The sequence below is a fragment of the Mobula hypostoma genome, chromosome 13 (genome assembly GCF_963921235.1).
Source record: "Mobula hypostoma chromosome 13, sMobHyp1.1, whole genome shotgun sequence".
Lineage (NCBI taxonomy): Eukaryota > Metazoa > Chordata > Chondrichthyes > Myliobatiformes > Myliobatidae > Mobula > Mobula hypostoma.
In genome coordinates this window covers 45,453,075-45,473,935 of record NC_086109.1, presented here as the reverse complement: position 1 = coordinate 45,473,935, position 20,861 = coordinate 45,453,075, and the positions used below count along the sequence as shown (strand labels likewise).

Below are 20,861 nucleotides of genomic sequence, written 5' to 3'. Positions count from 1 at the left end.
TGTGGGTTTTCTCCCACAGTTCAAAGGCGTACAGGTTAGTAGTTTAATTGGCCATTGTAAATTGTCCTGTGATTAGGCTGTGTGAAATTGGGGGTTGTTGGTTGGTGCAGCTGGATGGGTCATTTCCAGTCTATCTCAATAGATAAGGCTTTCATTTGGAGACAACAAACTGACTGGAGGAAGCTTTGCAGCTTTAAGTAACTAGTTGCAGAATAACATTGATAAATGCCGAGTAGTTCTTTGTGTCATTCAAGGATGATGAGCAAAACGGAGCAATGAAATAATTAAAGGCAGGAGAAAAGTAATCTTCCCTGTCCAAGGAAACTAATGTTCCAAGCAATAGACAGGTTCTTGACTAAACAGACAAAGCCTTGCTCCTCATTTCAGTGCCATTCTTGGGTCTTTAGGAAAACTATTGTACGTGAGTCCATTTAATACGTATCATACTGGCTAAAAATATATATTTTTCATCTAAACTCAGTTTTAGAACCATTGTCTTACATTAATAGCACATCAAATGCTCAAATATAAATCGAAAAATATGAAATTGGGAAATCAGTTCCCACAGGAGAAAAATTAACAATTCAGCTTTTATTACTGATTGGGTAAATATTATATTCTCTACTGCACTTCTATTCAATAGTCAAGGGGATTTTAACAAGATCTTTTTCTGTCAATGCACGAATTAAAATACTAGTCTGTTGTGGTATGACTGGCATGTCGTAGCAGAACTGTTGTAAACTGAGAACTGCACTTTGTATAAAGGAAGTTAATTTGATACCTAGAACTCTTATTTGCTTGTAGGAGCAGCAACATTAAAGAGCTTACAAGTGTTCTTTTGGTGCTGGGTGGGACATTGATGCTTGAGGGAGTAACAGAGCAATGACTTAGTGTCAAGGAAAGTGCAAGTTAGGTGCTAGGCATAACGATTATAGCAGGCAGTGGATATTTAAGAAAGGTTGGTAAACTTTTAATATGCTGGCCTGTTCATCCAGCAACACAGTGCTGGAGAATACAGCAAGTCAGGCAGCATGAAGGGGAATAAACAGTTTGTTTTGGGCTGAGACTTCATCAAGCCATTTATCTATTTGCTCCATATATGGTAAAAGCAGAGATATTCTAGAGGTTGAGTGATATTATCATTGTCATAGGGTAGGTCATAACAGAAACTGCAATACATGAGAAGGTGTGGCAAGTGTGATATAGCAAATAAGGGAATGCATAAAATAAAAACATGTTGCAAAATACCTACTTGGTAGTGCACAACGGTGGGAAGAATACTATTAGCAGTTCAGGTCAAAGACTTTCAGAACTGGGAAGGAGACCAAAAGAAGTTTAAGCTGCAGGGAGGATGGAGTTGAGGGTGTGGTAATGTGTATGTTACGTAAAACTGGTAAATATGCAATAAGTTATATATGGTTATCTAGTCTAGATGATTGGAAGCAATTAATGAAAATGTAGGCATAAGACTCAGTCACAAATTGCAATGTAAGACGATGTGCTTGGCAGGTGAGACTTCCCATATCATTCACTCCTTTAAAAAGGAGGGGAAAATGCTGATCCAGTATCACAGCTGAGCAACTGAGACAAATAGAAATTAAATTAGCTCAACCTGTAGAATTCAATATTAAATTCAGAAGACTGCAACATGCCCAGACAATGAGAAGCTGTTCCTGAAGCTTGCTAAAGGCCTCATTTTGATAGTGTAAAGGTCACAGATTGATAGGTCAAAATGGGAGTGGAATAGACATTAAAATTGTGAGAACCAGAAAGCTTGGGATTGCCCCAGTGGACCGAATCCAGGTGCCCTGCAAAATGGTGTCCAATGTACAATTGAATACTGTACTTTGTGAATGTGGAATACAGCTGCAGGAAGTGCAAGCAAAATTAATGCTGTTGCACATGGATGGACTATGTGGGTCTCTGGTGGACAAGGAAGAGATGAAAGGTGAAGTGTTGCATTGCCTATGATTGCAAGGGGAAGTTTGGGAAGAGGGAGGAGCGTATTATGGGAAAGGAAGAGTGGATGAGGGATTTGCGAAGGGTCTGTCGCTGTAAGGTGCTTAAAGGGTGGAAAAGAAAGCTATGTCTGGAGTTGGAATCTCTGTGAAGGTTGGGAACATGGCAGAGAATGATCTGTTGAATGCAAAAGCTAGTAGGATGGAAGATGGTGGTGCAGGGAATCTCAATATCTTCATGCTATCCCGCAGATGAGAGCAGAGGTATGGGAAATGGGTGAGATGCAGTGAAGAACTTTTAGTGCAGTTCTGAACTGAAAGTCTCGAGCAACCTAAAAGTGATGAATTTTCCCATAGCATCTGGGCAGGGTATTTATTACCAGGAATAACTTTGAGAAATGTTCGGGTAAAAGGTGGCCAGGAGGCCATGTGGAATGTGGCCATGGATAAGCATTCAAAAGACTGGGATGCTGCAGGTTCACTAAGTGGACTCTACTGTTACCGGCATATACACTGCTGTGGTCACAAGCCAGTATTATTTGGGATTGACAAAAGTTTGAATTTTTCATTTTTTGGTTGCAATATGTTTGAATAGTTTAGTGTGATTCCATCAAGGCTCTAACACCTTTCTAAGAGTATTCCTGAGGCAGGTCCTGCAGATTCTCAGATAAACATTTAATTCAGTCCAGACATAAAGAAGAAGCTGTCAATGACTGGCCAGTTGTGCAAGAAGAACATCAATTTGCATATATAAGGGAACTGAGCCCAATTATTGTCAGCAAAAAACCAGTTCGCAATGCCTTTCGGCCAAGATAGTTATATGTTAGAACGAGAGGATACTGGTGAAGGTTTGATGCTTGAACTTAACAGTTTGGTAATGGTGGTAATCTTTATTTCTTTGAAGCTAGATTTTAGAATGTTAAGGATCTTGCAGTGAAGTTTTATTTTCTGTAATTAATTTGCATCTATTACACAGCACAGAAACTGGTCCTTTGTTGTTCACAACATTAAGATCCACATCTAAGCTAGTCACATTTGCCTGTATTTTACTTGTATACCTCTAAAGCTTTCATGTCAATGTACCTGTTCAAGTTAAATAATGTTACAGTAACTGCCTCAACCACTTCCTCTGGGAACTTGTTCCAGATCCGCACCACCACCTAGGCCAAAAGTTATCCTTCAAACCCCTTTTAAATCTTGCCCCTCTTAAGGTAAACCTGTGCCCTCTAGTTTTTGATTCCCTTTCTCAAGGAAAAAGACTGCGTTCAAAATATACAGTGTATTCTGGTTAATTTGGACCAGTACATTTTGGCCCAATTGAGTGGTTGCCCCAATTTGCCAACGTTTCATGGAAATGGTTAAAAAGGTATTTTTCAAAAAGAGACAAAGTACCTTTTAACTGAGTAACAAATTATCTATTAATGAAATGCAGAACAAATTTTAACAGTATCAGTACTACTACAGGACGATAAACTGTTAGTTCCTAATAGTTATCGATGGAAGAACTAATCCAGTGAATGCTGCCATGTTAATTCTGTAAACGAACAAATTCGGCACAGACACCTAATGCAGATAACGAACTGCTGTCATACAATGCTTTCGATGATTGCATCCTCTGAATCTTCATTGTAACATTCAGGATGATTGTTGATACCTTCAAATTTTTCACAGTTCCTAATTTGCTGAAGTAGTGAAATCATTTAATTTTCACTTCAGAGCGTGTCTTGCATCTCTAAGCCTGAATGCTTGAAACTACAATGAGCAAAACTGTTGCTGAATTGTCTTATTGCTTGTTTCTCGCCAGCTATCAATGACAAAAATCACTGCATTTTGAACACAAGCATGTGCAACTGATACTAATTAAAAGCTGAGCAACACACAAAATGCTGGAGGAACTCAGCAGGCCAGGCAGCATCCATGAAAATCTTTAAACACTGTTTGCTGTAAGCAGGGTGTAATGTCTAACAACCACACAAATGCACACGACTAATGCTAATTAGAAACTGTAAATCTCCTGTCCCAATTAAGTGGCTTAGTGTTCCAAATTAAGGAAGGGAGTCCTGACTATCCTCTTGATTAGTTTTTGTTCCCTAAGAGTTGTCCCAAATAAGTGGCCTCCCCAATTAACTGGAGCCCACTGTATATACCTTGAACTCTTGATCAGTTTTGTAATATATAGTTCTGAAATGTTTGAGAGAAAGCAAGATTTAATTTAACTTGTATTGAAGAAATACATTTTAAAAGTCTAAATAGATTTCAGCCATATTGAATCAGGCTGACATCACCCTTGCTAGTTTTTCATTTCAAGCATTTAATTCAAAATGTATTTCTAATTTTTGTGATACATTAACATCAGATTGTGTGCAGTACAGTTGATAATTTATCAGATTCAGTGACAAGACTCGTATTGAAGTTTTTTTTTCAACTGATTAAGTGGCAGAGCCATGAATACCTTTCTGCTCCTGTTGGTTTCCACTCCGTTCAAGTCAGGAGAAAAAGATACAGTATTTGTATCCCTAAATGTGATTGCTTATAAGGGCAGTATAGTGATGAAAATCTTCCTTTCAAGTAGTTGATGAGTAGAATAAAACACTTGGTTTTTCCAAAACTATTGCTTGTTTTCTTTGAGTTAGCATTCAAAGAACCTAAATTACAGTCCAACTAAATTTATATTTGTGCTTAAAATTTTTAATGAGAAAAACTTTCTCAAAGATGTTTTCATAGATGTAATTTCCATTGCAGTCTACATATAAATTATGCAAAGTATATTGTCTCAACAAAATTCTTTTCAGAATTTCCACCATTTTTACTTTGGGTACGGTAGATGTGTTCTACAGTTGCCACTTTAAATGTGTATAATGATCGATAACAAAGAAACTGATCATTTCCAAAATGTGGAGATTAAGAAACTTCATTAATGACAATGACAACCAGTTTCTACACAGCCTGTGAAGCATCATAGAATTACCCTATCGGTATTGGAGTACAGCTGCCACAATTAGTATGAGGGAAAATATATTTTTCATATTAATTTTAGGTAAATTTAACCAGGGTACCTTGTTATCATAACATTTACATGATAACCTTTTCAATAACTGTACAGTTAGAATAATTAAGCCACTATTTATTCCCCAGAAAAAATTTCTTTAGGAATAAACAAGTATTCATACACTTATTTCTTATAGCAAGGGTGGATTTTTCTTCTTAATGGATAAAAGGCAGCACAAGGTATCAGCTTATTTTCTATTGGATATGCAGCAGTCCTTAAATGAAACCTTATTTCCTGTTGGGGACCAGTTTTACTGCATATTTTAACATCTGATGTGCATTGATTCAATAATGCATTTTTACGGATTTCAGGATGATTAAAAGCAATTAATGTAATTCTCTATAGATTGCCATGCTGTAGGCATGGAAATAATTAGCAAGTTTTCATATGCCCCTAGGATCAGGAAATTAGGAAGTACATTGCAGTCTCCTTCCCAGTTAGAAGTGATGTCATATCAAATGCACAGAGCCATTCAAAAGAGATGAAATAATTACTACCATGAGCCACAGGCAAGTCAATTTCTAATTTGATTTCATCTGTAGCACGGTGTTATAGGTACTTATTTTGTTACTTTTGCTACTTAAATATACAAATTATATTCAGTGGTTAATTAGAATATTGTGCAAACTTTGAAGCGAAGATCATAGTTCTTTTCAGTGAATATTTAAATTGTTTTCTGCAATGGATAAACATGATTGGAAAAGATGCTTTTGGAAAACCATTGTAATCCTATAGGGCTAAATGTTCCAACAAGCTAACATGAAAAGACAATAGATGGGGAAAATGACTAACTAATAGAAATCTTACCAAGTTTTCTTCCCTGTACCAGTAACTATTCTAGTTCCAATGTGCATGCTTCACCTGGGCAGCCAGGCAATTAGTTACTTTGATCCTGTTGCATTTGAAGTATCAGTAAAGTAATTCAGGCAGTATAGAATCGTGCTGCAAGTTGCATAGAAGTGTGTTGGATTAACAGCACAGTAAAAGGTGTTTGGCTAAGTGACACGTCATGATTATTCCTATTCCCCCGCCTCATCTAGCAGTTTGTTTGATCTTTAATTATGTCTGTAGTGTTAACATAACTTTAAGATGTCAAGGGCATCTTCCTTGAATGCTCAATTCTCCAGTCCCATAACAGGAAAAGTTTCTTCCTTGTTGGCTTTTAAGTGACTGTTCTGTAATTACAATGACTTGTTTGGACTCTATTCAAGTGAAGACATCTCTTAATTTATCCTCAATGCCATTTATAAAGTCGTATGTTGATGTAGCCAATAATTGACCCTCTGGATAAAAAATAATTTAGAGGGACAAGGTGCAGTTGACGTTTCAGGCCGAGACCCTTCGTCAGGACTACTTCGTCTCGGCCTGAAACGTCGACTGCACCTCTTCCTAGAGATGCTGCCTGGCCTGCTGCGTTCACCAGCAACTTTGATGTGTGTTGCTTGAATTTCCAGCATCTGCAGAATTCCTGTTGTTTACAGTAGGACGGTATTTCCTTCTGTAAATTATTTTTTGTTTTTACCTGTACCTCAATATCCTTTTCATTACCAGAATAAAACTGTTCAGATGGTCAATATTGTCTGTTAAAGATCTTTTACATGATTCTTTTCAAGTGTGCCCTCTCATCGTAGACTTGTAATGTGTTAGCTATTACTGTGAACCCAACCTAACAGCAACCTAACTCACCAATGCGTGGGAATAACAATGAGAAGTTCACTTCCAGTAAATAAACATGTCAAGGGTAAATATGATTCTGGTAAACAAAGATTGAATATTCCTTCTATGGAAAAATAAAGCCAAATACTTGTATGAATACTAACACCCATGCTGTTTGCTGGGCAATAATATAACTCACACCAGTATAAACTTAGATTGAAATTGTAGATAGATACTTTATTAATCCCAAAGGGAAATTAGTGTCACAGTAGCATTACAAGTGCACAGATACAAATATTAGAAGAGAAGTATCATAGAATAAAAAGGAAGTTACCTCAAACAGTCTCTCAAGAGAGGATCATCACTTCCCTGGCTATAGGTTGACTCATTATAGAGTCTAATGGCCAAGGGTAAGAATGACCTCGTATAGTGCTGTTTGGAGCAGCGCAGTTGTCTTAGTCTATTCCTGGAAAGTGCTCCTCTGTTCAGCCAAGGTGGCATGCAGAGGGTGAGAAACACTGTCCATAGGGTCCATTGTTCTACCACAGCCTCCAGTGTGTCCATTTTGACTCCAACAGAGCCAACCTTTCTAATCGTTTTATTGAGCCTGCTGCATCACCTGTGTTGATGCCATTGCCCCAGCGCACCGCTGCATAGAAGATTGTACTGGTGAGAACAGACTGGTAGAACATGTGAAGGAGAGGCTGGCATACTCCAAAGGACCTCAGTCTCCTCAGGAAGCAGAGGTGACTCTGGCCTTCCTTGTACACAGTCTCTGTGTTGGTGCCCCATTCAAGTCTGTCATCCAGGTGCACCCCCAGGTACTTATAGGTCCTCACCTCATCCACATCCTCGCCATCAATAGTAACAAGGAACAGTGCAGGCTTAGTCTTGACAAAAAATTTTAAACTATGGCAAGCACATTAATGTTATATAGTACAGAATAAAGAACATGCCCATCATATATAAATAGTCTATATTGTGCATGTAATATTGGAGCTCATTGTTGTGTAATCAATTCAGTTTACTTCACTTTGTTTTCTCACGGCATGAAACGGTTTTGTGCTGAAGAAGCTGCCCCAGTAAACAAATATTCTTGGAACTTCCAAGGAAAAAATAAGTAACTTTCTTCAACGTCATGTTCTAACAAGCTAACTAAAAGCTATCTGCACATTTTCTGTGAGACCATTGTCTGCACGAGGATTTTCCAACGTGTATCTGTCCTTCCAAATAAGTTCTGTGAATGTTTCACCATGTTCTGATATTCGTTGTCCATTTTTATTCTGCTTCCTGCTTCTTCGATCCCATGCTTTCTCCAAAAACAAAACATTAACACAAAATCCGATTGGCTAATTCAACATGCCTAACTTATCAACTTTTTTTTATCTTAAACAGCAAAAATGAAATGCTTGATTATATAATGTAGTTAAAGGAACATTCTTTGTATTTTCGAAAACAAAATATGCAACAGCATAACTATCAATAAAATAAAGTATGGTCTTAAACCAGGGTGTTGCATTCTCCCCCACCAAAATAGGCATGTCTTTGTGACTTTGTAAACCTTTGACACTTATCAACCATATTATTAATAACAGAACACAGTAACAATAACAGTTATGTTCATATGTCTGTGAAGGTTCTCAGTCAGCCAGGTCATTGTATATCAAGCAGTAGTAAATCAAGGCAACTGGACTTGCCACGTTGTCTAGAAGATGTTTCGCCACTCATCCGAGAGGTTATTGATCAGGCCCCGTATCTGTGCAGTTCTCAATGTAATGATAATGTATATCGGCGAGTCAAAACAACCACTTCACAAATGGATGGCCCAACATAGGAGGGCTAACAGGTCAAGATTCAGTTGTATATCTACACCTAAACGACAAGAGACACTCCTTTGGTAACAATGTGCACATTTTGGACAGGGAGAACAGGTGGTTTGAAAGAGAAGTTAAAGAAGCCATCTTTGTCAAACTGGAAAACCTGTTCCTGGATAGAGGGGGTGAAGTATGACACCACCTATCAGCTACTTACAATGCAGTCCTAACATCACTACCTTGGCGTCTCCACAACAGTTTACACCTCCATTCTTGCAAAGATAAGACTAATTACCCTCTCATTTCCTCTATGACTCTTAACGACCCTCATGTGAATACTATACCTTAAAACAACTTTCAGAGTTTATAAATGGGAAAACTACCCACCATGGATTAGAACTGAAGAAGCCTCTTAGATGAGTGGCGAAACATCTTCTAGACAACACAGCAAGTCCAGTTGCCTTGATTTACTACTGCTTGAGATAGTTGTGTTCATACTTATGTTGTGACAGTATTCAGGCATATGGCTTACAGAATTCAAATTACAGATTCAAGTGATTACAGGATCTCCAATCCATTTGTAAATAGAAGTAACATATCTGACAGAACATTCTGATTTCCTGATGCATCATATACCTGCCTATCTGGAGGTTTCCTAACTCCCTGAGATCATCTTATCTCAGTTTCAGTTTCTTCTTCAGCCATTATAGTTGATTCTCGGCTACTATTTCATCAGTTTGTCTTTTCTGGAGACTTTTGAGGTGTCTCATCCTGCCTAACATTTGTTCCTTCCTGGAACTCAGTTTCTCCTGCCCTCTGACTAGATTTGGTTTCATCTTCAATTATATTGGAGTCTGGTTCTCTTTCCCTCTGTAATCATTTCTGGTTGTTGAGGGTTGTATTCCTCACTATACCCAGGACTAGACTGAAAGGTTCTGGCATCTCTTCGTTAACTCCTCTTGGGAAGCTGGCATAAGGTAAGTCATACCATATACCAATTTCCTCATCTTCTGAGTCTGTACAGCATTGATTCATCTGGTGTTTCCTTTTTCTTTTCCATTGCAGAGTTCTTTTATTAGGTGCAGACTCTCGATCCATATGTACTCCCTGCCCTAGAGGTAAAAGATGGTTCTGATAGAGAATTTTTACAGGATCATTTCCATCTTCTAATTTCAACTGAAAAATTGGCAAGTTTGGAATCTGACTCTCTAGTACATAAGGTGTAGAAATCCAGCGAATGGCCAACTTCAACTTTCCTTGTAGTCCTAAATTTCTTATTAGAACTCTTTATCTCCAGGTATCAGCTGAGAAAACAACCTTTTGATTGTATCTCCTCTTGTTTTCTTGGTTTTGTTTGCTAGCAGAAACCTCAGCTAATTTGTAAGATTTTTGCAGTTCTTTCTTCTTTTTGGACACATACCTGAGAAGTTTTCTGTGGCACATCCTCACTAGAGGTGCCAACACAACTTATCAGTTAGTCTCCTTTTCCATTCCTCTGCTATTGGTGAGTCAAAGTTGAATGATTTTAATGTCAAGCTTCCCAGTATAAGAGACTTTCTTTTCCCTTTTCTTCACCAGAAAACTGGGAACTGCTGCCACAGGAAAAGGATGTGCAATCTGTATTCTACATTTGAGGGTAATATCTCTTCCTGAGGTGTTCCTGACAATCTGTTTCCCTTTTAGAGTGGACAGCTGAAGATTTCTGTAGTTCGGGTTTCACCAGCACTCCTGCAGGCAAGAGTAATTCTTCTTCCTACTGCTCAGGAGCATCCAAAAGAATAGCTGGGATGCTGGGCACTCCTGGAAATTTGGGTGTTCCCATCACTCTAGCTACTTGGCCACGATGCAAAGTGACTGGCTTAGACTGAGTATACCAGAGAGTTCCTCTGTTATGCTTATCATCCTGCAGAGGAGAAAGTTGCACGTTCTCAAAAGCGGCTCTGAGTACCACGTGAATTGACAAGGTTCTCAAAGTTCTCTCCCTTTCTGTCTTTACATGCTCCCATGAGCCTTCTGACAATGGTAGTGTTTGTTCCTACAAGAATGGAAGCTTTACCTTTGACAACCAGATCCAGGCAGACCAACACTAATGTATCAGTAGTCTCAGCTACTCCATTATCTGCTTCGGAAAATACCAGTTTCAATGACGAATAGCCATCATATGGGTAATCATCAGCACTAAGCCCCAATCCTCAAGGACAGTGATAGGAGTCGATGGTAAATGTGTCAAATACCTGTCGTAAAATGATCAGTAGAATAAAGTAGCTCTAGCATAAATACCTTCAATCTGTATGGATACATCAGAACCTGGCCCCACTAGGCCTTCAGGAATAGTGTTTTGCACTTTAGTATTTCTGTTGATACACTGATTGGAATGTGTTTGCTTCAGGACATCAGGCCGTACCTTTACTGGGTCCCTCTGTTATTTCGCATCTTTTTCTTTTTGATAAACCGTTTTTGTAAATTTATCTCATGTTTCAGTTTTCCCAAATATTTAGTGAACTTCTTTGTTTGCTTTGTTTGCTTTTTCACTCGTTGACACACATTTGATTAAATTGAAAGTGTATTTGTTTTTTTAACTCACATATTCTAGTGTTTTCCTCTCCCCTGAGACATTATCTGGTTTTTATCACGTCTTCTTAATAATCTTAACATTAATTGTATTTTTCATTTTGATTTTTTCATTAATCTTATCAAACTGAAATAGTTTATTCAGGTAAGAGCTCAAAACCTCAGTCATCTGTTCACATGTAAATGGAGATTCTAAAAGTAGGATTTATGACTTTGGCCATTGTCTTATTTTATTCTTTTGTAACATATGAATTGTATTTACTTTTTATAACTTGGACTGCACTCTGAAATATTATCAGATTACAACTGAATGTTTGTGGGATCCTTACTAGATCACAATCTTTGTTTTTTTGAGCACTAAATTTTAACTGGAAAATGTCTCCGCACTCCACCAGCTTGTATGAATTTAATTTGCACACAATATTAATTGCAGTGTTGGTCTGTTTTTTTTAAGAGTTGCAACATATAGTAGTTTCCTCACTTTTACACCTCCACTAGATGGTTTATTGAAGCACAAATTAGGCCATTTTTTCAGATGATTTGGAATCTCTTACCTCTTAGGTTTGTGTGCTAAATTTCCATTTCATCTGGGATACCTCAGAGTCCTTCACTCTTTGTAGCCAATCGGCTGACGATGCCAATTTATTGGTTCTGATGTTTTTGATGAGGTTTTTTCAGAAGTCACGAAGGAAGCATAAAAGTTGTTGCTTCAAGATCCTTTTATTAAGCACTAATAGAACAAAAGTATTGGGAAAAGGAAGACGATGGCAGAAAAGAACAAAGAAGACAATAGAGAAAGAATGTGAGCCAATGTGCTGTGCCCTATAGATAACAGACATACCATTTAAATTTGTAGATAAGAGTTAACCAACCAGATGGTCCTTTTGTGTATTTAATATTTGAGCAATATTGTAACTGTATTGTTTGATTGAGAATTATTTGTTTCAATAATTCATTATGAGTATTATGTAAAAGTATGTGAATGGCATACATCATCATGCAGTCATGTCACATGTGCACTCCACTTATGTAAATCAAAGTACATACGCATCTCTCAGCTCTATGTTTTTCTTTCAATTAGTTTTATGTTTTGGAGTCACCATACATAACAGTGATGACGAGTAAGCTTTAATATGATGACTACTTAACTATTGAAGCGTAGCAAGATATTCAAGCTGGGAAAAAAAAGCACAGTAAGATGTTTAAGTTTAAAGAAGAGCACAACATATTTGTTTCTTTGCAAGAGGAAAAGAAAGATGGTAGAGTTTAAAAAATGGCTGAAATGGACAAATTCATGGACTCATAAACTGAGTGCTGGGTGATAAAAATCATAAATTTTTAAAAAAGTAGATATGGCTGGCTACATTGGATAGATGTGTTCAATTTCACAAGGATAATTGGATATTGTACATTGAACAAATTGATCATTATTTTAAAGCAAATGGAATAGCCATTGAGAAACAAGTGCTGCATGCATTGGATGGAAAGGCGTATAGTTTCCTTAGAAGTTTGACTGTTCCAACCAAACCAGCTGAAATGCGCTTTGCTGATATCATGAAAGATATGCAGAAACATTTAGAACCAAAACCATTGTTGATTACAGAATACTTTAGGTTTCATCAGTGGAATCATAAGGAAGGGGAGGCAATTTCAGTGTATGGCTGAAGAGATTACTAGTTCAATAATGTGCTTAAGGATGCTCTGAGAGATTGTTTAGTTTGTGGAATCTTACAAGAAAGCATTCAAAAACAGCTCCTAACTGAAGCTCAACTCACATTTGAAAAAGCAGTTGAAGTGGCTGTATCAATAGGAACCCCAGACAAAGATGCAATTGAGTTGCAGTCAGGAATGAAAGTGAGCACAAACAAAATTGCAATGCCTAAACAGAAACCAGCCTGGCCAAACAAATTGTGTTACAGTTGTGGCAGGGGCTCACATACACCAGACCAATGTAGATTTAAAGGCGAAACTTGCAGAAAATGTCATAAAGTAGGATAAATACAAAAATAAGTGGACTGCACAGGGAAGAGAAAAAAAAATAAAAAGTCAAGTTGCAGTTTCAAAAAGACCACTGATCTGCACGCTGTTGACGAAATATCTGATAATATTGAGAGTGACACAGAACTGGGATCTACAATGTGAAAACTAACAAAAGAGAAGCACTATGACTTACACCAGAAGGGAATGGCAAATTAATTAAAATGAAATTGGACAGTCATTCCATAAAATGAATTTGAATGGCATTTCAAAGATACTGAGCTGAAGCCTGTGGATATCCAGCTAAAAAAAATTGTACTGGAGAAAAGATAACTACTGTGGATGACATTTGTAACAACAGAATACAGCAACCAACAAGCCACATTGTGCTTGTATGTGGTTAAAAACAGGAGGGTTACATTGTGTAGTTGTGTTTGGCTGAGCTAACTACAACTTGATTGGAGATTCATCCACTGTTTGCATGCCGCACCCCCTGCAATAGAGTCAACTGAAAGTGAATTAAGAAAGTTATTGGCTGGTGCCATAGCAGTGTTCAAGGATGGCATTGGAAATCTCAATATCAAGGGTAAAATAGCTTTAAATGAAAATGCCACACTCAAGTTTTGCAAAGCCTATCTAGTTCCTTATACCATCTGTACTAAAGTAGCCAGTGAGCTAGATGACTGACATGGAAGCTGAAGGTCTTTCCAAGGTTGACTGGAGCCCATGGGCAACACCAGTGGTCCCAGTAGCCTGTATTTTCTCAGGATCTGTGGTAATTTCAATGTCACCATTAACCCAGTACTGAAAGTAGATCAATACCCTCTGCCCAGGATAACTGATACTTTGCAAACCTTTCTGGTAAGAAACACTTAAGCAATTTAGACTTAGCTGAAGCCTACCTACGGATGGGGCTGGAAGAAGAGTCCAAAGTGTTTCTCACCATAAATGCTCACAAAGAGCTTTATTGCTATAATAGGCTTATTTTTGGAGTAGCATCTGCACCTGCAGTCTGGCAGAAGGCTATGGACCAGGGGCTGCAAGGCTGCCCAAGCACTCAGTGACATCATTGTTACTGGTGAGGATGATAAGGAACATGTCCAAAATCTCAAAATAGTGTTAAAGAGATTAGACAATTATACGCTCAGAGCACGATGTAACAAGTGTGAATTTTTAAAAACCAAGCATCACTTACTGTGGTTACACCATTAATGCGCAAGGCTTACTCAAGTGTGCTGAGAAATTTCAAGCAGTGGTGAGCAACCCAAGGCCAAAGGGCATGTCACAATTGCAGTACATTTCAGGATTGATCAATTACTATAATAGGTTCCTGCCAAACCTGGCTACTGTGCTCCACTCCTTGAAATCATTACTGCAGATCAGGAAGAAATGGCAATGGACAAAGCAGATGACTTTCCAACAGATAAGACCAAAAGACATGAGAGTAGAATTAGGCCATTCAGCCCATCGAATCTGCTCTGCACACTCAACCCTAGTCTCCTGCCTTCTCCCCATAACCTTTCATGCCCTGACTAATCAAGAGCCAATCAAACTCCACCTTAAATACACCCTGTGACCTGGCCTCCACAGCTGCCCAAGGCAGTGAATTCCAGAGAGTCAGCACCCTCTGGCTGAAGAAATTTCTCCTCATCTCTGATCTAACTGGATGGCCTTCTATTTTGAGGCTGTGCCTTCTGGTCCTAGACTCCACCACCAAAGGAAACATCCCCTTCACATCCATTCTATCTGGGCATATCAACATTCTATAGGTTTCAATGAGATTCCCCTGCCGACCTTCTTCTCAAATCCAGCGAGTACAGGCCTAGAGCCTTCTATTACTGCTCATATGATAATTCTTTCATTCCCGGAATCATTCTTATGAACTTCCTGTGAACTCTTTCCGATGTCAGCGCATCCTTTCTTAAATAAGGGGCCCAAAACTGTTCACAATACTTCAAGTGAGGTCTCACCAGTGCCTTAAATAGCCTTAGCATTGCATTCAACCTGCAAATTAACCTTTAGAGAATCTTGCACGGGGACTCAAATCCCTTTGCACCTCGGAGTTTTGGAATTTCTCCTCACTTAGAAAATAGTCTATGCTTTTATTCATTTTATCAAAGTGCATGACAATACACTTCCCTACACTATTCCATGTGCCACTTTTTTGCCCATTCTCCTAATCTGTCTTAAGTTCTTTTGCAGCTTCTTTGCTTCAACGCTACCTGCCCTTCCAGCTATCTTTGTATTAGACCATAAGACAAAGGAGCAGAAGTCGGCCATTCGGCCCATCGAGTCTGCTCCGCCATTTTATCATGAGCTGATCCATTCTCCCATCTAGTCCCACTCCCCCGCCTTTTCACCATAACCTTTGATACCCTGGCTACTCAGATACTTATCAATCTCTGCCTTAAACACACCCAATGACTTGGCCTCCACTGCTGCCCGTGGCAACAAATTCCATAGATTCACCACCCTCTGACTAAAAAAATTTCTTCGCATTTCTGTTCTGAATGGGCGCCCTTCAATCCTTAAGTCATGCCCTCTCGTACTAGGTTCCCCGATCATGGGAAACAACTTTGCCACATCCACTCTGTCCATGCCTTTCAACATATGAAATGTTTCTATGAGGTCTCCCCTCATTCTTCTAAACTCCAAGGAATACAGTCCAAGAGTGGATAAATGTTCCTCATATGTTAACCCTCTCATTCCCGGAATCATTCTAGTGAATCTTCTCTGTACCCTCTCCAACATCAGCACATCCTTTCTTAAATAAGGAGACCAAAACTGCCCACAGTACTCCAAGTGAGGTCTCACCAGCGCCTTATAGAGCCTCAACATCACATCTCTGCTCCTATACTCTTCCTCTAGAAATGAATGCCAACATTGCATTCGCCTTCTTCACTACTGACTCAATCTGGAAACTTGGTCACAAAGCCATCAATTTCATCATTCAAATTGTTGGCATACAACATAAAAAGAAGCAATCCCCAGACAGCTCCCATGGAGCACCACTAGTCACTGGCAGACAACCCAAAAAGGATCCCTTTATTCCCAACCTTTGCCTCCTGCCAATCAGCCAATGTTCTATCCATGCTAATATCTCTCCTGTAATACCCTGGGCTCTTACCTTGTTCAGCAGCCTCATATGCAGCACCCTTTCAAAGGCCTTCTGATAATACAAGAACACACATCCATTTTGTCTGTCCTGCTTGTTATTTCTTCAAAGAACAAAGGATAAAGGAAATGGTGACGTCAGACTCTGTACTCACACATTATGTTCCACATTGTCCAGTGAAGCTTGCCTGCGAAGCTTTGCTTTGTGCTATAGGTGCAGTCATGTCACATGTTATGAGTGGTGGAAGTGAACGCCCCATAGCCTTTGCATCATGTTCCCTTACTGCTGCAGATAAAAATTATGCAGAGAGGCCTTGAGTCTGCTTCGAGGTGCAGAACGTTTCAACCAGTACTTGTATGGGAAAGAGTTTGTCCTTATTACTGATCATCAACCACTGTTATCCATTTTAAATCCACAGAAGGGTGTTCCACTAACAGCAGCAGCACAAATTCAGAGATGGGCTCTTTTTCTTGGAGGCCACAACTCTAAAATCAAATTCAACCCATTCACCCTTGGAAAATGAAATATCTGAAAAAATTTACAAAAGAGGACACTCCTCTTGATGCAAATTAGAAGTCTCCCTAGTACAGCGTAGGTGACCCAAAGGGAAACCAGACAAGATCCCCCTCTGTCTCAGGTGTACATGGCAATCCAAAATGGCTGGAATGTGCAGCAGAAATTCCAGTTCACTCATTTTTACCATTGCCAGAATGAACTTCCCTTTCATGGGGGTTGCTTCATGTGGGGTTTGAGAGTTGTTGCTGAGAGCTAAAGTGTTGGAGGAGCTACTTGCCGGTCATCTAGGCGTGGTCAAAATGGAAGTGTTGGCTCAGAGCAGTTCGGTGGGCTGGGATACAACACCAGCTCGAGTGTCTTGCCATGCACTTTTCGGGACGTTAACATATTCAGAAGATGCCAAGAGCAGCGCCTCTCCATCTCTGGGAATGCCCTGACAGAGGGTTCATGTGGATTTTGCCAGACCATTCATGGATGCAAATTTCTTGGTAGTAGTAGATGCAGCGAGAGTGGCCAGAAGTGTTCCCAATAGCCTCCACTACATTCTCAAAAACACTATTGATGTGTTGACAAGCCTCTTCTTAATGACTGGTGTTCCAGAAGACTTGGTCAGTGATAATGGGCCACAGTTTGTTGTGGAGCAGTTTCAGTCATTCCCGAAAATGAATGGAATAAGATATATTACATCTGCACGGTACCACCGAGCTACAAATGGCTTGGCAGAAAGGTTTGTTCAGATTCTAAAGAATGCACTGAGAGCAATGTCAGCAGAACACACTACACAGACACTGAATCAGAAACTCGACAATTTCCTCCTTGCATATCGCAGTGCGGCTCACTCCACGACCAGCAACTCACCAGCTATGAGTCATGGGTCATCCCTTGTGCTCACACTCAGATCTGCTGAAACCAAATGTCAGAAGCTGTGTGCAGGACAAATAGCTGAGACAAGTTGAGGGCTCCCCCAAACAAGAAATTTCAATGTTTTGTTCCTGGAAAAGCAGTCTTAGCGAGGGAATACAGAGGTGATCAAAAGTGGATACTTAGAAAGATTAAGAACAGAGATGGACCACCTTCCTACACAGTGGAGATTATGTCTGATGTTATCTGGAGACATCACATCAATCATTTGAGGAGCGCAGACTCAATTGTTAGAGAAGAACACTTTCAGAACCATTTCCTGCAGTCCTAGAGTAATCTACAACCACCACAGAGAAGGCCTCAGAACAGTAATTAAATCCTTAGGCCTGAATGGGGCAATTTAAAATTTACTATTATGTAGATATCTATATAGAGGTTGACCTTCACTAATCTGGCACCATTGGGACCTGAGGAGTGCCGGATTAGTGAAAATGCCAAATTACAGAAGGATCACATTAAGCATAATCAGTGCCGGATTATCGAAGGAACCGGATTACAGGTAGTCGGATTAATGAAGGTTGACTGTAGCAGTTTTATTATAATATATATTTATTTTTTGTTTTTATGTGAGTGTATATGTGTAAATTGAGTTGCATTCTATACTGAGTTGGAATAAGTAGGCAGGAGTGTCGTGTATTTCATAATTCTGTAATATTTGAGTAATATTGTATTTGTATTGTTTGATTAAGCTTTCTTTGTATAAATAATTAATCATGGGTTATAAGTAAAAGTATGCGAGTGGCATACGCCATTATGCCACCATGTCATAAATGCGCTCCTTACTCAAGTAAACCAAAGTACACTTGCTTCTCCTGACTCCATGTTTTTTTTTTCAATTAGTTTTATGTTATGGAGTTATATAACATAACAAGCCCCTATTCAAATAATGTGATACGCAAAATGTTTCCAGAATAATACAAAGAATTGTATCCACTAAAGGATGCACTGAACAATTGCATATACAAAGGTAATGATATAAAATGCAAGCAGGCATACGAAATTCAAACTATAGAGAAAACAATTAAACCGTCTAATCAACATAATATTCAATTAAAGTTATTTGTAAATGGAAGGAGCCACAGTATCTTAGATCTTCATCTTACAGGTACAGAATGGCTTTAAATAATAAAGGTTTGCTTTAAGTAGGCCTACCAAATCACCATATAAGACCCCCTGTTGAGTGGCCAATGTAATTGGATGGAATATTTCATTATAAAACAGTTCAACAATGTAATAAGGTCTGAACATTGTGACAAAATATTACAACTAGTATTTTATAGTATAAATATTGTTAAAGAACAATTGCCAGAGAACTGGACTGCACTTAAATGTGACTGCTAATCCTGAACATCCAATTCATTTTAGTATAGATTGGCTGTGAGATTTCATCATGATCAGTTAGCAAATAAGCAGGTGGTTTTTGGCATGCCAAAGCTGTGAGATCTGAAGAAAGTATCTGTGCAAGTCTTGACCATCACTAATGCAATTCAGTGCCAGCATGTTGCTACACTAATTGAGCACAGAGCTTCAGCATCTGGTAAAGAACACTTCATTAACAAGCGGCATTGTCAGAAATGTAAGTGTTGACCTTGTCTCTGGTGACAACTGCTGGAGAGGCTTTGCAGTACAGGGAGCATGTTTCATGTTTCTCAATGTGACCCTCGACATCCAGATGGATCGAGTAAAGCACAGGAGACATGGTGTGTGTGCTAGGAGTAACAGGAGAAAACCTAGAACTGTATTAAAAAGTGGCAGCAGAGGTCCAGCTGGGAGCACTTTTGCAAGAAATTCCATGACCTTTCAAGGTAAAAACCTGACTGAACTGCATCTTTCTCCTTCCTTTCAGCCCTCTGCTCACACACACATCTTTAACACAATGAGTAGCTATTGCTTCAGCTGCCCTCTAACATTTTTCAGTGCTAATCTCAGCAACACAGGTATATGCACTTAGAAAAAAACCTTTCCCTCTTGTTTTCAGGCTAAAGTTGCCCATCACAGGAGGGAGATCCCACCAATTACAGAAAACTCAAGGATCCCCTGCCAGATAGAGAATGTGACAGAGGTTGTAATGATTGGCTTAGCTGTAGACGTGATGGATATTCCAGTTATGCAAAGATCTGTACCTTTACCACATCCATCTCTCTAAGCACCAACTTAATGTATCTTCCAATGAGGTGGCCACTTTGTCCGTCAATGCCATGTACCACCAAAATTTATATTTATCATTTCAATTTGTAGTTGTTCAGCAAGGAAAAACACTCACTTCCCACATCTGGCACTCTTATACTTCTTAGACCATTCTTGGGACTTGGTAAGATCCATGAAGGGAGAACGGACATGGGAAAGCTGATACAGATCCACATTGAAATGCTTGCTGCCTTCTCTACCTGTCAGATAGTATACAACATAATTAGAGCAGTTTGAGTGATCTGTAGCCAATCTCTTGCAAAGCTTCATCTGGAACCAGGAACATTTTTTTCAGCATACTTGGATATGTAGCATCAACTATGTATACTGATTCAGTAAGGAGAACCTTATGGTGATGGTGTTCTCTGGGCGGAGCTTTCCAGTTACTAATGCTTGATTGTAGACCTGTCTGCAGACAGTCACAATTCTCTAACTAATCACAGGAGTATGATTCTCGAACATAACAGGAGAGTACAGTCTGAAGACCTAAGCTTTTCTTTCCCTGCTCCTTTGAGTTACTGGTATACCTGTCTAGCCTTCTCATGCCTGGACTGACTCTCCAGCTAGTACAGTGAATCAAAACAGACAACACTGAGGCAAAATGCCAGTATAACTCTCATGCCACAAGACCATAAGTCGTAGGACCATAATTAGACTATTTCTATCTGCTCTGTCATTCCATCATGTCTGATTTATTATCTCTCTAAATTCCTTTCTCCTGCATTCTCCCCATAAGCTTTGATGCCCTTACTAATCAAGAGCCTTTGTTTTAAATATATCCAATGACTTGGCTGCCATCACTGTCTGTGGCAATGAATTCCGGTGAATTTTAAACACCCCCCTCTGAATCACCTGCTATATTCCAGAATTCTTTGTAGAAATTCTTTGAGAACATAAGATATGTAGACCATCCAGACCCTCATTTAATGAGATGATAGCTGATTTTTTTTCTGTTTATTACTTTCCCTGCCCTAACCCCATGACCCCATGATTTCTTTAGTATATATAAAAAAAAATCAGTCTGTGTCCAAATTTCCCTTTAAATTATGCAGTTGCAGTTAAAGGAGTACGATGAAAACATTCTTCACAATTGGTGC

General features: G+C 39.1%; 1 protein-coding gene across 5 annotated transcripts in view; it reads left to right on the top strand.

Annotated features, from left to right (window-relative positions):
- The window catches only part of LOC134355567 (zinc finger protein 76-like), a 101,531-nt gene that overhangs the window by 3,669 nt on the left and 77,001 nt on the right, over positions 1 to 20,861 (top strand). Inside the window, exon 1 of one of the 5 annotated variants that reach the window (XM_063065612.1) lies at positions 10,056 to 10,113. The exons of the other annotated variants lie outside the window; for them this stretch is intronic. The gene's annotated coding sequence lies outside the window, so the exon portion shown is untranslated. Of the gene's footprint in view, positions 1 to 10,055; positions 10,114 to 20,861 lie in introns of those variants that run through there. 5 annotated transcript variants of the gene reach the window in all.